We start from the raw sequence: 12918 nt of genomic DNA on the forward strand, positions 1-12918 counted from the left end.
TTCCAAATGTGTTTTTGTTGAGTTGCGTTGTGTTTTCATTGAATTTCAATGTTTTGTGCTGGCAACCAAAACAAAATTCAGTCAATAATAGATAGCAGCTAGGAGGGACGCTCTTCATAAATGAACAATTCCAAAGTGCAATTTTTTGTTTTTTTTGTCTCCGGCTGGGGCAATGAGAACATTCGATTCAATTGTTGCAGAAAGTGTACGTCGGCCTCCTTTTTCTGTCCCCCAGTCTGTTTTGTCACTCGTAAAACGTTGTTTCTATTTATTGCTGTCCACCGAAGCATCCGTCGCTGGCCGTATTCCCAGCCAGCGAGCCTTACAAAAGCAGATTTGATTGAAAAGACAGACGAGCAATCTTTGGACTGGATCTCTTTTGAAAAATATATTATGACATAATCATGTTTTCTCCTTCAAAGCCCGGCGGAGAGCCGTCCGTGCGTCTGTCAGATTGCCCCGGCCTCCCTCTCTCTCGGCCCAGCAGAAACAGCCGTCGTGTGTTAATAGAACCCAGAGGCGCTCTGAAACCCGACTAGCCATTGCGCTTTACGCGCTCAGCCAGGAGATTAAAGTCGGGGAAACATTACCGGGGGCCGGATAATTGCCCCCCCCGCCCGCGTCTCCAGCAGACAAAAGACAACGCTGGGCAATTCCCTGGCTAAATTGTGGCGAGAGGCTGAAGGATCCTTCAAGGCTGCGGCAAATTGGACGCTGCTGTCCGTCGGCTCTGGATATTATGAGCCTTGGCCTTAATGACAACTTGCACTCTGATAATGGAGTGGAGGCACCAGATAGAGGGGACGGCCTTGCTCGCCACTTTGCTTGCTTTCATGTTTTGAAATGTCTCCTCCGAGTTTTTAATTGAAAGTGTTTGCACCACTCATCCATCCGTACACCTGCAAGCAATCGCCAGCCATCCTAATAGGTTCCTTTGGCCTCCATCCTGATTCCCATTTGGCGTCTTTTGGAAGTTCAGACGCTATTTGAGTCCACTAAACACAAGGTTTACATGTGATACGCCATTATTAATGATTAGAAAGGATTGAATTTCTCGTTAGCGTGACGGCTAACCGGAGTCCGTCCGTCCGTCCGTCCCAGCTGACAGCTGCTCCAGTAATTTACGAATGAATTAGTTTGTTCTTGATGCGTTTGTCAATTTGCTTCATTCAACAAATCGCTTGAAGTGGCCATGAGCAGACAGCAATCTGCTTCATTTTTATTCCGCAAAACTCATTCATCCAAATACTGTGCGTCGGCTACCGCATCGAGTTGACCCAGTTTCGATTGCGGTTCGATGAAAACGATACGTGGGACCATTTGCCAATGAGCAGCCTTCATTCCGAAAACTGCTTTCAAGCATGCTGATAACCTTGAGATGGACGAGAGGGGGGGTTAGGGTTAGGGGGGGCATCTCCAGCACTTAATGAGTTGCTGTGAAGTGTTAAGTTTGTGTCCAAATTAACAGAAGCCTTTGTCAGGGCTCTCATTTGCTCAAGCACATTCACTCGCTCACCATGCAATGTTCTCCCTCTGCCTGTCTGTCTGTCTGTCTGTCTGGCTGGCTACCTGCTCGACGCTCCAGCGGCTCTGTGCTGTCTGGCTTCGGGCTCCTCATTGGTCGTGGCGCTTCATGTTTGGAATTAGCCGCTTAATGAGAACAAAAGGAATTAATTGGTGCTTTTAAGCCTAATGAGACGCTGGCTAAATTAACAGGCCTTCATCAATAGAAACAAATCAAATCTTCCAGCTTGTTATTGTGACAAAGCGTTTGACAGAATGATGACTAGCAGGTCAGGAGAGACCATCTGTGCTCTTCTAAACCAGTGCAGAGGGGGGGGGGGGGGGGGCGAAGTGATGGCGATAAGAGAAAAGAGTGAGTAAAGAAAGTTGAAGAAAGTCGCTTTATTCATCATCCTCTAGCATGATACCACTGTCCAGCCATGGTTAGAAAAGAAAGAACCCCCCCGAAAAAAAGCCACGTGCATTAGCATGTGAAAGGTACTTGCTTGGGCTCAGAAAGAGCTCTGATTTGGAGGGATATTTAACCTCCATTCATCCAGCAACAAAAGCCTGGCTGTCACGCTGAGAGCTCTGCTTCAGCCTGATTGGGGCTTGCGAGAGGGGGCAAGAGGCCAGGAAGGGGGGGGGACCGCTAGGATCACAGACCTCATTTGTTCCCCCTCTTTCCTTCAGCCTGTCTCTATTCCCACTGAAGAGGCGCATTTCCTCTCCGAATCCGCCCGCCCGCCCGCTTCCTCTTCCCTCAAAGTTGTAAATGAAGGAGCCGAGGAATAAATTGGACGGGAAGGGGAGGAGTAATACATCTCCATCATGTCCGCCGACCTTTTATTTACATCACGGAATGACGCAGTGAGGAAGCTGGAGACGTGACGGAAGTGCTTATCGGCATGTGGTTGGCCCCGCCTCCGCCCGCATTCTGCCCACCCAGCCGGGCCGGGCCGGTTTGTGGACGATGAAGAAAAAGGCTTGCTTTCCTGCGCCCAGCAAATAAACAGGCTGTGTCTTTAGGGGGGCGGGCGGGCGGTTGGGCAGGCGGTCTGTCTCGGTGTTGTTTAGCTCTCTGGGCGGAGATAAGGAATTCTTTGATGGGCTTGCGAGAAACGAGAGCGATTTATAGCGGCTAATCTGATTTGCGCTGAGATGCTGTGGTCATTGCAAGGAGCCGTAATTACATGGAGGGAGGGATTAGGCGCACACCCCGCCGGGCAGCTCTCGACCCGGTGAGATGGTTCAAGGCACGGGAACTGCTTGTTGCCGCGACAACTGCTGAGCAGTTCATGGTGCAGATTAAGCATTTTGAGGGACTGAGAAATGAGCTTTTGGAAAACTCCGGGCAGGGGAAAGGAATGTTGCATCAATGGGAACGTTGCAGCTTTGCAGTTGTACTTTTAGGTTCGAGATGATAGCTCCCATACTGCTGATCTAAATGGGCTTGGAGGGTCTGCCGTGACCTGGTTTTTCATAGTACTAGACATGTTTTTTCATCTGGCAGCATCAGCAGCTTTAGCGTTAGCCTCAGTTTAGCACACTACGGGCTGACGACCTTTGCCAAACAAAGAATTGCATCTTCAATCTAGGTTTATTTTATGTAACAAGTGGATGGATGGAAGTGGGAATCCTAATTTTTCTTTTGATGCAGTATCATCTACTACAAACGGGCTACACCCAGGACTGGTCAGCAGTTAATGGCAATGGTCATACGGCGTAAACAAACAAGCAAAGTGGAGTATTGACGTGATGTCATCCTTTGAGTCACCTGTTTCCAGAAAGCACATTCCATCCATCCATCCATCCATCCATCCATCCATCTATCCATCCATCCATCCATCCATCCATCCATCCATCCATCCATCCATCCATCCATCCATCCATCCATCCATCCATCCATCGGCATCCATCCATCCATCCATCCATCGGCATCCATCCATCCATCCATCGGCATCCATCCATCCATCCATCCATCCATCCATCCATCCATCCATCCATCCATCCATCCCGTCCCATTTTGACTCTCAGCCTTGCCATTCTGCGCACGTTTTTGCCCCTTTTGCGCATATTCAGAACCTCTCCCTCGCCTCGCCATATTTATCAGCCGTGCATTCGAAAGAATCGCACCCTCGCTTCATCCGCAGCGATGACTTCCACGCTTGGCTGGCGTTTGGAAAGCGCGCTTGGCTAATCCACTCATTGCTTTGTGCCTTTGGCGCCATCAAGCATAGGGCACCCGCTTGGATGCCCGTGCATAAATTACCGCCACACAACATAAAGCGCCGGGAGGATTTTCCTTAACGATCGGCAACGCTTTAAACGCTTCTGCTTCAACAGTCGATATTGCTCAGCCCATTCAATGATTCCGCGGCCCGTCCCTCATTAAGCAAATCCTGACCTTGACACGTCTGCCCTATTTCTCCTCCCCCCAAACGACTGTGTTTGCTCAGATATTGGCTGGCAAATCCATGCATATTGATAAGTGGTTTGCCGTGTAATTGAAAATGTCAGTTATGAGGCCGGTCGGCGCAGACAAAGGTCGGCCCCGTGAATAAAAGCTGACAGCGTTGGAGGGAAGGATGGATTCTGGTTTTATACGCTTGAATGAATCCACCCCCCCCTTCCCCGACATGGGCGCTCATTATTTGCCCAACGGGCCCGCACTAATGACCAGAGCACATTGTTGTAAGCCTGAGCTAATTACATGGAACCCCTCTCCATTTTTATACAGCATCGTGCATTGGTTTGCACAAAGTTGATTGAAATTCAAATGTGCTGGCAAAGGTCAGATTGTTCATCATTCATATCTCATGGTCTGGGTAAATATCCACGGCTCCAAGATTCGATTGGACTTATGAATATTTTCATCAAATTGGTTAGCCCGTGAAAAAAAGCAGATGTCCCTTTGGGATGCGCACGCGTCGCCCATTGCGCAACCACGACGTGAAACGTCCATCAAAAGCGGATTTTCATTTCAATTGCTAAAAAGGATTTACACGCAAAAGAATATATAGTAGCAACTAAAATGACTTCATGCAAGATGTGGAAATATACGAAGCAATCGTACCTTGGGGTGTCATTTGAGTGGTGAGCTCAGGGAGGAGTCAATAGATTTGCCTCTGGTGTCTTCTCTGAAAACGACAAATCGAATTGATCAGTTGGACTTCATTGCAGCTGCAGCTGGTGCAAAATGTGCGCTATAAATAAACTTGGATTATGTTTGTATTGTAATTTTACAGCCCTGATATATACCATGGAATTATTTCTTTCAACAACAACAAAAATCGAATGATGGAATATTGTAATATTTCAAACACTCATCTCCACAGGGGGGCCATCCAGAGGTTAGCGTGCTTGCCACCATTTCAACCTAAACAAAGATTTGAAGCTCAATCCCCAGGATTGACCTTCACGGCAACTCAACCCCCTCCGGCTGAGTAGTGACTGCCTGCTGGTCCTTTAATCGATTGCTAATGGCTTCAATTCCAACGTTGAAGCGCTGCTTGGCCGGCCGGCCTTGAGACTGAATGAAGCGGAACTAGCATTTGCGGCTTTATGAGCCGGCCGTTATAGTGCAGTGAGAGACCTCTATCGGGCACGCTCCGTAGCGCTGCACCATTGCCTGATGGTTTTCTTTTTCTTCTTACGTTTGTTCTCTCTCGCTGCTTTCGTTTCAGTGCGTTCCCTTTACTGTACACCGTGCCCTCCGGCGTTTCCATCTATTCAATCGGCAACAAAATAGCTTTGCTGCATTTTTCACAAGCCCTGATGGGACTGGTTGGACCTAACGACCATCTCTCCCCGGTCGGTACACGGCATTTTATCTTGAAAGCGTGGCATTATTTCTCACTTTGCAAGTCGGGCTCACGTGTCTTTTTGATCACGCGGACGATGATATAATAATTGATGAAAGTGGCCTGCGCCGTGTGACGGCGATGCGGCGGCTGCTGCTGCTGCGCGAGAGCTTTGGCACTCTGGTCGGCCGCTTAACAGCCCGCCCAGGGCTCCGCCCAGGCCTCCGCCGCAGTCCTCTTAAGAGCTTACTCTGGCTGAAATGCAAACCTAAGCAGCCAGCACTGCTCTACATTTCACAGCCGGTCCCAGCAGACATGTGCTCTTTGAAGCATTTCTGGGCCAGGGATACAAGTCTTGTTTGTTCAGTGCTTCTGGAGAGGGAGCCAAGCAAGGAAAAGCTTTTTTTCATTTTTCTTTCACCACTGTAGAGTAACATTCTTTGACGTCTTAACAAAAATCCTTGTATTGTCACGCCAGATGCCTTGGTAGAAAACGATGAGCGGCGAGGCTACGATAGGTTGCGGGTGTCGGATGATCCGGTACTTTGGGCTGGAGAGGCTCACGGCAATCTCAGCAGTTGAGAAATGTCATCCATTCATTGAAATGACCATCCTAAGGCAAAACGGTGACGAATCAACCCAGAGCTACGTTCGCAGTCATCGATTCAAGGAATGGAGTCAAACGTAGCCAGTTTGAGGCTTCAAACGTCGGTGGTGATCTAAAGTGAACTTGCTCGTTTGATCTTCTACAACATTTAAAAGCCGGGTGCAATCAAAGAAGCGGATTTTGGTCGGCCAGCTGGATCAGGCAAGCCCTAGCTAGCTAGCGAGCTAGCTAGCAGGCTACGAAGCGCATGTTTGTGTTTGCTGGCTCATCTTCCAGCAGCAAGTCGAGTATGACAGGATTGACACGCACGTTCCTAATCTTTGTCAACGAACCTGTTTGGAGATGTAATTCACATGGTATGTCTTTTGATTCGGATTAGTCCCGCCAATCCTCTTAGCCGCGGGCGGGCGGGCGGGCGGCTCGGTATAACTTATCAGTGACAAGGCCGTCTCGCGGAGCAGCGCAAATCCTCATATCCACCCCTCCCAGACTCCCAACTCTTAATTCTAATCTGTCCAAATCTGATCTGAGACTTTAACTTCCAAATACGCCTTGAAAGCCGGAGCTCAAGATGAAGTTCATGCGAGGGCTTTGGATTACATAAATTGAGGTTGGGGATTTCCAGCATGGCCTCATGCTCGGATGATAGTCAGGGGGCTAACCTTCTTCATTTTGTCTCTTTGGTTTTAAATGAAGTGCTCATTACGCTCGGTAACCTCGCTAATTCCTCAGTTATTGAGCCCTTGGTGTGGATTTGCACAATCCATCTTTTATATTTAGAAAAGGAATTTGTCAAATTAAAAAAAAGATTGGATGACATTTCTTGGACATCCGACGACGTATTGAAACGCATGAGTCACACTGGTGATCCTTTAAGGTTCTTTATAATTCAATAAACAGGATTTAAAGTGGAGCAGGCGTGCTCCACTTTTACCGCCTCAGCCGGAAGCCCACAAAGCGGCGGCGGCGGCACTTATTAAACGTTGTAAGATTATGCGTTAATCTCACAGAACACATGTTGGCTGGAATAAAAGCAATTTTATTTCGGAAACAGCGCTCTCTCTCTCCTCTGGATAATCTCCGCCCAGCTTCTGCGACGGTTGTTGGCGTTTTTGGGCTGTCGAGCGACGGGGCTCCTATCTAAGCCCTCGCTCGCCAGTACCTGCGATTCGGACCGCACCCCGAGCCGAAAGACAAACTCGGTTCCCGGTCGCGGAGGATTTAAGGTCGGTGTACTTTGCTCTCTCTCGGTGAGACAGTGTGTGAAGATGACGATAAGCCAAAGCTGTAAATCCCAGACTTATCGGGGCCGCGTGGCAAGCTTTAATGGAGGCGGCTCACTGTCTGAGCTTTAGCGAGAATCGCATTAAGATTCCCCCCCCCCCTTCACCTCGACCAGGCATGTCACTTTCTGATTGAATCTCATGTCGGACGAGATGGAACAGTCTGGCTGGCCGCATGCGCCAATGACAAAGAACAGATTTGACTTTTCCCTTTTCGCAAAGGGAACAGAAGATCAGCAGCCACCGACAAAGATGTGATGGCAGAATGATTCGTGTTTGACGATTAAGACTTGCTTCCCTTGTTTGCCGCTTGAAGGAAAATGGGTCAAATTGCCCTCAGTGGGTGAGACATTTGGCTTTGAATAACAATGCATGTTTTGCCTGAAATCACTCAGACATTTCGAAATGCGGCAAGACTCGAAGATTTGAAATGCGGGCGGGCGGGCGGTCGGGCATTCAAAGAAATGATTTGCCACTTTTGCATGACGTTTGACTTTGCTTTTTGGAGAGTCACCCATTCATCCATTCATTTTCTTGTATTTTTACATTCTTTAGAAGGAATTCAATCTGTAAATTGAAAAAAGTCAGCAATTGCATCCCGGCACGTTTACCCAGGTGCCCGCCCGATGCAGCGCTGACTTTAACACTCTGCTGCCTCTCAGGCAAATGCCAAAACAAATCTTGTCATAATTAGCAGTAATCCTGCTCATTACCATCTGCTTAATCATCCTATTAATAGCACTTCCTAAGAGAGCTTGTTTGCCGTGCAGACGAATGTTTGTTTCCTAAATTAGCGGACAAAAAGACAGCTCCATTGTTCAAACAGCAGCTCTGACAAAGCAGAACAGGCAGGATTAACAACGGCCAGCCAGCCAGCCAGCCAGCCAGCCAGCCAGCCAGCCAGCCAGCCAGCGGCTCATCTCCTCAATGGGCCAACAACAGCACCCACCGACCGCTCTTCTTCTGCAAGACGCTCGAAATGTCCATAGCTAGCTAGCCGCTGGTGTGGTGGCAAAGCAGCTGGGGAATGTGACCAAAACAAAGGTGCCTAAATGTTGCACAGCTAAGCTAGCGAGGAGATATTTTATACAGGTGGACGATTAGCAATTCGCAATCCGCTCATCGTAAAAGATATCTTGTCATTCCGGTCCAAAAATGATGAATCCCACTTCCAACGAATCCGAAAGAGTGCCTCATTGTACACGGTTTTGCTAACGGCCACAAGAACCAAGATCCCGAAAAAAAACATCCTGCCAACACTCAAGTGCTCCGAGTGATTCCATCCTCGCTTACAAGACACTAAAGTCAACTTATGACGTGCGACTCCATCTATTCTCGTAAAATTCCCGGTAGAAGGGAATCGGATCTGTCTTATCCATTAAGCCTGCGTTTCCAAACAAGTGGAAAGCTTTTAAAGTAAATAAGGCAAGTGCTCAGGTTGAGCTGAAGACCAGCCAGTGAGGCTCAGCTCAGCACAGAACCTGAGCGGGCCCGCCCGCCCGACACCTCTTCTCTGGCAGCTCTATACATTATAAATGAAAGCTCTCTCTCCCCCTCCCAACATGTAACACAGACAGAGAGAGCGAGATTGTGGCCTGCAGCTCTGTCAGATGTACAACACGCCGGCCGCCCTTTGTTCCCTGTACACAAACACACTTTGCGCATGAATATTTTACACGAAATCGACTCGGCGCTTGTGATTTAAAGCATTTTCTTGTTAACAACGCTGTTTTCCTCATCCCGCTGTGCTAAACGATGAAGTCGTGCACACGTCAGACATGCCGACGAGATGATAGCGCTGCGGGAAAATGATTTCTGGTGACTTCCTGCACGCCGCTTGCGAGTCGTCGGAAGGGTTTCCCTCAGGTGGCACTTGCGGCTATTAGTTAAGAGCGCGGCGAGGCGTTTAGAGCGCGTCGACAGAGATAACGCGTGTAGAGATTAGGCGCTCGGCGTGCTATTCTTCGCCTTCCTGTGGCATTTCCCTCAGATCTGTGGCGAGCGTGGAGAAATGCGCCAGCGTGTGATGTCACGCGTTTGTTCTTTTTTGTCACGGAGAAGGCAAGGATCAATGGCTTTTCCTCGCAAGAGTGAAACATGACAGACATAAGCAAAGGCTTTCATGAGAAATGAATGAATAATTTAGAGGCTCTCTTGCTGTGCTTTGTTGTGTCGGGATTACAGAGGGCTGGATCTTGGAAAGGTATGAAAGATTCATTTGCGATCTGGGACGCTGCTTGCTTACAAAAGGACTAAATAATGATTTGACTGAGAGCGGCAGCCATCTGGGAATGGCCCGACATGGAAGGCCGCGTGCTCGCAACAACTCGGAATGATGCACTCGGACAGATATTTGGAAACTTTGGAGAAAAACTCAACGTCGGTCGGCTCTTGGACATCGTGACGACTGCTTTGATCTCCGTGGTGATTAACATGGAAGAAATGTTTTGGTTTTTTTTTCTGATCTTAGAGGAGGAAATGTAGAAACAAAATGTGCCTCTTGAATTGTTATCTTATTTCTATGGAGGCTGATATAAATTGGGACACCTTGAGTTATTGTAGTTTTCGATTCTTCGATGGACGGAAGAGCTACACACTTTTGTCATTGGACAATTGTTTGCCTATTTCTCTGGGTTTCAAGAATATAAGATGAATAGGGAAACACTGGCAATAATTGCACGTGGCGGTCCCTCAGGGACCGGTACTCGGACCTATAGTGTTTTGCAATGTTTCATCATAAGCATCTAAGAGCGCATTGCATTTTTTTCTTGCTCTGATATACTGCTGACTCAGCAGTCGGGATGGATGCAAGCCTAATGAGGGTTTATCGAACATTTCCTGTCATCAAACTGTAGCGGCTACATTCTTGTTGCCTGACCAAGCATTTCTAATTATTTGGTCTTTGTTTAACCAGGAAAGGAAATTGTCAACAGTTGCTTACTTCTGGAGCCAATTCAAATTAAATAACGACATCATTGACGATCAAGTCATTGCTATCTTGTTTTGTCTTGAAAGTACCTTGTATGTTTTGAAACAACGTCAGCATGAATTCACCTGGGGGGGGAGGATGGGCTGCTTTTCGTGGTTCTTGCCCCAGATGGTGAGGACGCCAAGGTGGCACTGCTCACTTCTTTTTTTTTTTTTTTTTATGAGCTGTGCGTAAACAAAAGCAAAACATCTGGAGCCGCCAGGCGGTCTCTCCATTTGGCCTCGTCCCGCGCCTCCCTTAGCCAGATGCACCCAAACAACTGTGAGCTAAACAGCATAAATGATTCATGGAGCAAAATGAGGCACAGCTCACGCCGGGGACCTGCCAAACAATTTGATGGGAAATTTAACAAAGCTAGGAATATGCACAAGACATTAAAACATCCAGGAGGTGGGGGGCCTTTTTTTCCCCTCTTTTTTAAATGATCTATGCTGGACTATTATCGACAAAGCTCATGTGGTTAAAAAAAAGGAAAAACAAAATTGTCAGGATTTAACGACTCTCAATAAAAACAAGCAGAGGCATAAAAATGCCGTCTTTGAAAGGTAGTTTTAGAGAGCAGACGAAAAAGGCCAATTTAGAAGTAAGCAGTCTCAAATGTTGAGGCGGCGGTCGGTCACTGTCGATAAATGGAAGGTCTGCCAAGGAATGTACCATCAGCGCTCGGACTCGCATGTTGTCGACTCAGCACCGATGCCAGCCGCTGTCTAATGAGATGAGCTCTCGCTGCTAATTAACCCGGTGCTCAATTCATCACCACACAACATGAAAACAGATGCAAACAAGGATCTGCAAACTATCACTGTAGGTATTGTGTCCGACACGTACAAATGTCTTTTCTTAAATGCGTTCATTGGTAATGAATGCATTAAGAAAAAGTAATGCTCCACCTTGTCTATATAGTGTTTATACACAAGATCAATAGATGAGGAATCTGCAGGTTGCACCTTGAAGTTCATTTACCTTATTATAGATTGCAAAGTAAAGTAGAATTATTGATTGGCCGGGACATACTGACTTGATCTTGTCATGCAGAGTTTATATTGGTGTGGTTGACTGAGCCTTCTCATTAGTAGCCAGAGGCAGTTCCAAGCCAACAGGTCAAAAGGCATCACAACAAGCAAAGCCGCCTGCATTAGTATTTCAGCCAAGTGGCTCCCAAAAGACACTGAAGGATCTTTGACACTGCTCTGAAGCTAAAAAAAAAAGGATAGATTTGTTTATTCTTGTTCCCATTTTTTCCAGGATTTGTAATTATTTTTAACTTTCATCGTAATTTGTATAGATATGAATGCACTATTTTGCTTTCTCAATCGCTCAAATTCCTTTCTTATAGCCCGTGTGGAAGTCACAAAGGGGAATTGGCTTTATTATATTATGCTTTTATATATCGATTTGGAGTAGATTGGTGACTACATTCCACATCACAATAAATAGTCTTTTTCTTCCTTCATGATAACCCAAAGGCATTAGCATTCATAATCATTTCATCGGCAGAATGGGACTTTTATGGGAATCCGACAAAACTCCTTAAAAGTCAACATATGAAAATTGTCGCGCCAAGACAAAAATCACCTCATCAATCATGAGCAACGTATGGTCAAAGAAATCTCAACACTGCCCCGTGAGGATCAAACTGGCATTACAAGAGCAAAACGGCTCAGCGCACCCTTGTTTGCAGTCTCCCCTCCCCTCCACTTGGCAGCACAAATGTCAGCTCTTGCACAATGGAAATCAGGGCGAGTGGGTGTGATTACCCCGGAGAGGTGCATCATGCTGTATGGCACTCCAAGCGAGCTAGCAACTGCCAATATGGATGATGATGTCAAAAGAACAACAGAATAGGATGGTGGAAAGCAAAAAAAGGGATGACAACCATAAATGCTCATTACCTCTTCAATGGCAAGCAAGCAAGCAACAAGTGTATTATTGTGTTGATGAATCATCCATTTTTCTTTCCGCTCCTAATTGCAGTGGGGAAGTTCACACGGTGTCTTCAACTACGGCAAAATTAAACGGACTGACGCTAATTGCAATGTGGTTAGCGTTAGCAAACAATACTCGACCCATGTTGTAGCATGAAATGATGTAATGAGAGGGAAAAAGGAAATCAAACATGAGAAGGAAGGGACACACTTTTGTGCCCTTGTATGCTAACGACATTGTGCCCTTATCGGAATCGGGTTTAATGCACTGATGGCAGCTTTCAATTTCGCCCCGTTTCCCTCGGTGTTAGGACTAAGCTGCATTAAAAAGAAAAAAAAAGAGGATTAAGATGATGCTTTGGATGAGTCATCACTTTAAACTACAGATGGAGTTTACAGTTCAAAAAGGATTATGAAGATGAAATTGGTATTTTCCAATAGGTTCTGCTGCACTTTATTGGAAGCGGACATCAAATGAAATTTAAATATGAAAGGGCCTTTGTTTGAATCACCTCTGAGTGATCCAAATACATTCAGCCAGTTTAAAGAGCGCGATGAATACAAGTCCGCTGATATTTGACCTAAGAGAATATTGCGCAATGACTTTCTTTGAAAAATGCAGACATAAAACGTCGGAATGAAATGTTAAGTTGTAAAAATTAATAAATATATATAAATGATAATATATAAAATATATAAATTAAATGTAATATTTAAAAAACGATCGATGCCGACTCATTTTCAATCAATGTTTCCACTTTACGAAAGATATTTGTGCGTGAGGGATTGTTATTATCGGCCGGGTCGA

The 12918-nt window shown here is 46.5% G+C and overlaps 1 long non-coding RNA gene across 2 annotated transcripts in view; it reads right to left on the reverse strand.

Annotated features, from left to right (window-relative positions):
* Nucleotides 1-12918, reverse strand: part of LOC133156970 (uncharacterized) — a 34806-nt gene that overhangs the window by 2070 nt on the left and 19818 nt on the right. For both annotated transcript variants that reach the window (XR_009714924.1, XR_009714923.1), the window contains exon 3: nt 4580-4643. This is a non-coding gene — a long non-coding RNA (uncharacterized LOC133156970). The remainder of the gene's footprint in view (nt 1-4579; nt 4644-12918) is intronic.

This window comes from Syngnathus typhle, linkage group LG7 (genome assembly GCF_033458585.1).
Source record: "Syngnathus typhle isolate RoL2023-S1 ecotype Sweden linkage group LG7, RoL_Styp_1.0, whole genome shotgun sequence".
Lineage (NCBI taxonomy): Eukaryota > Metazoa > Chordata > Actinopteri > Syngnathiformes > Syngnathidae > Syngnathus > Syngnathus typhle.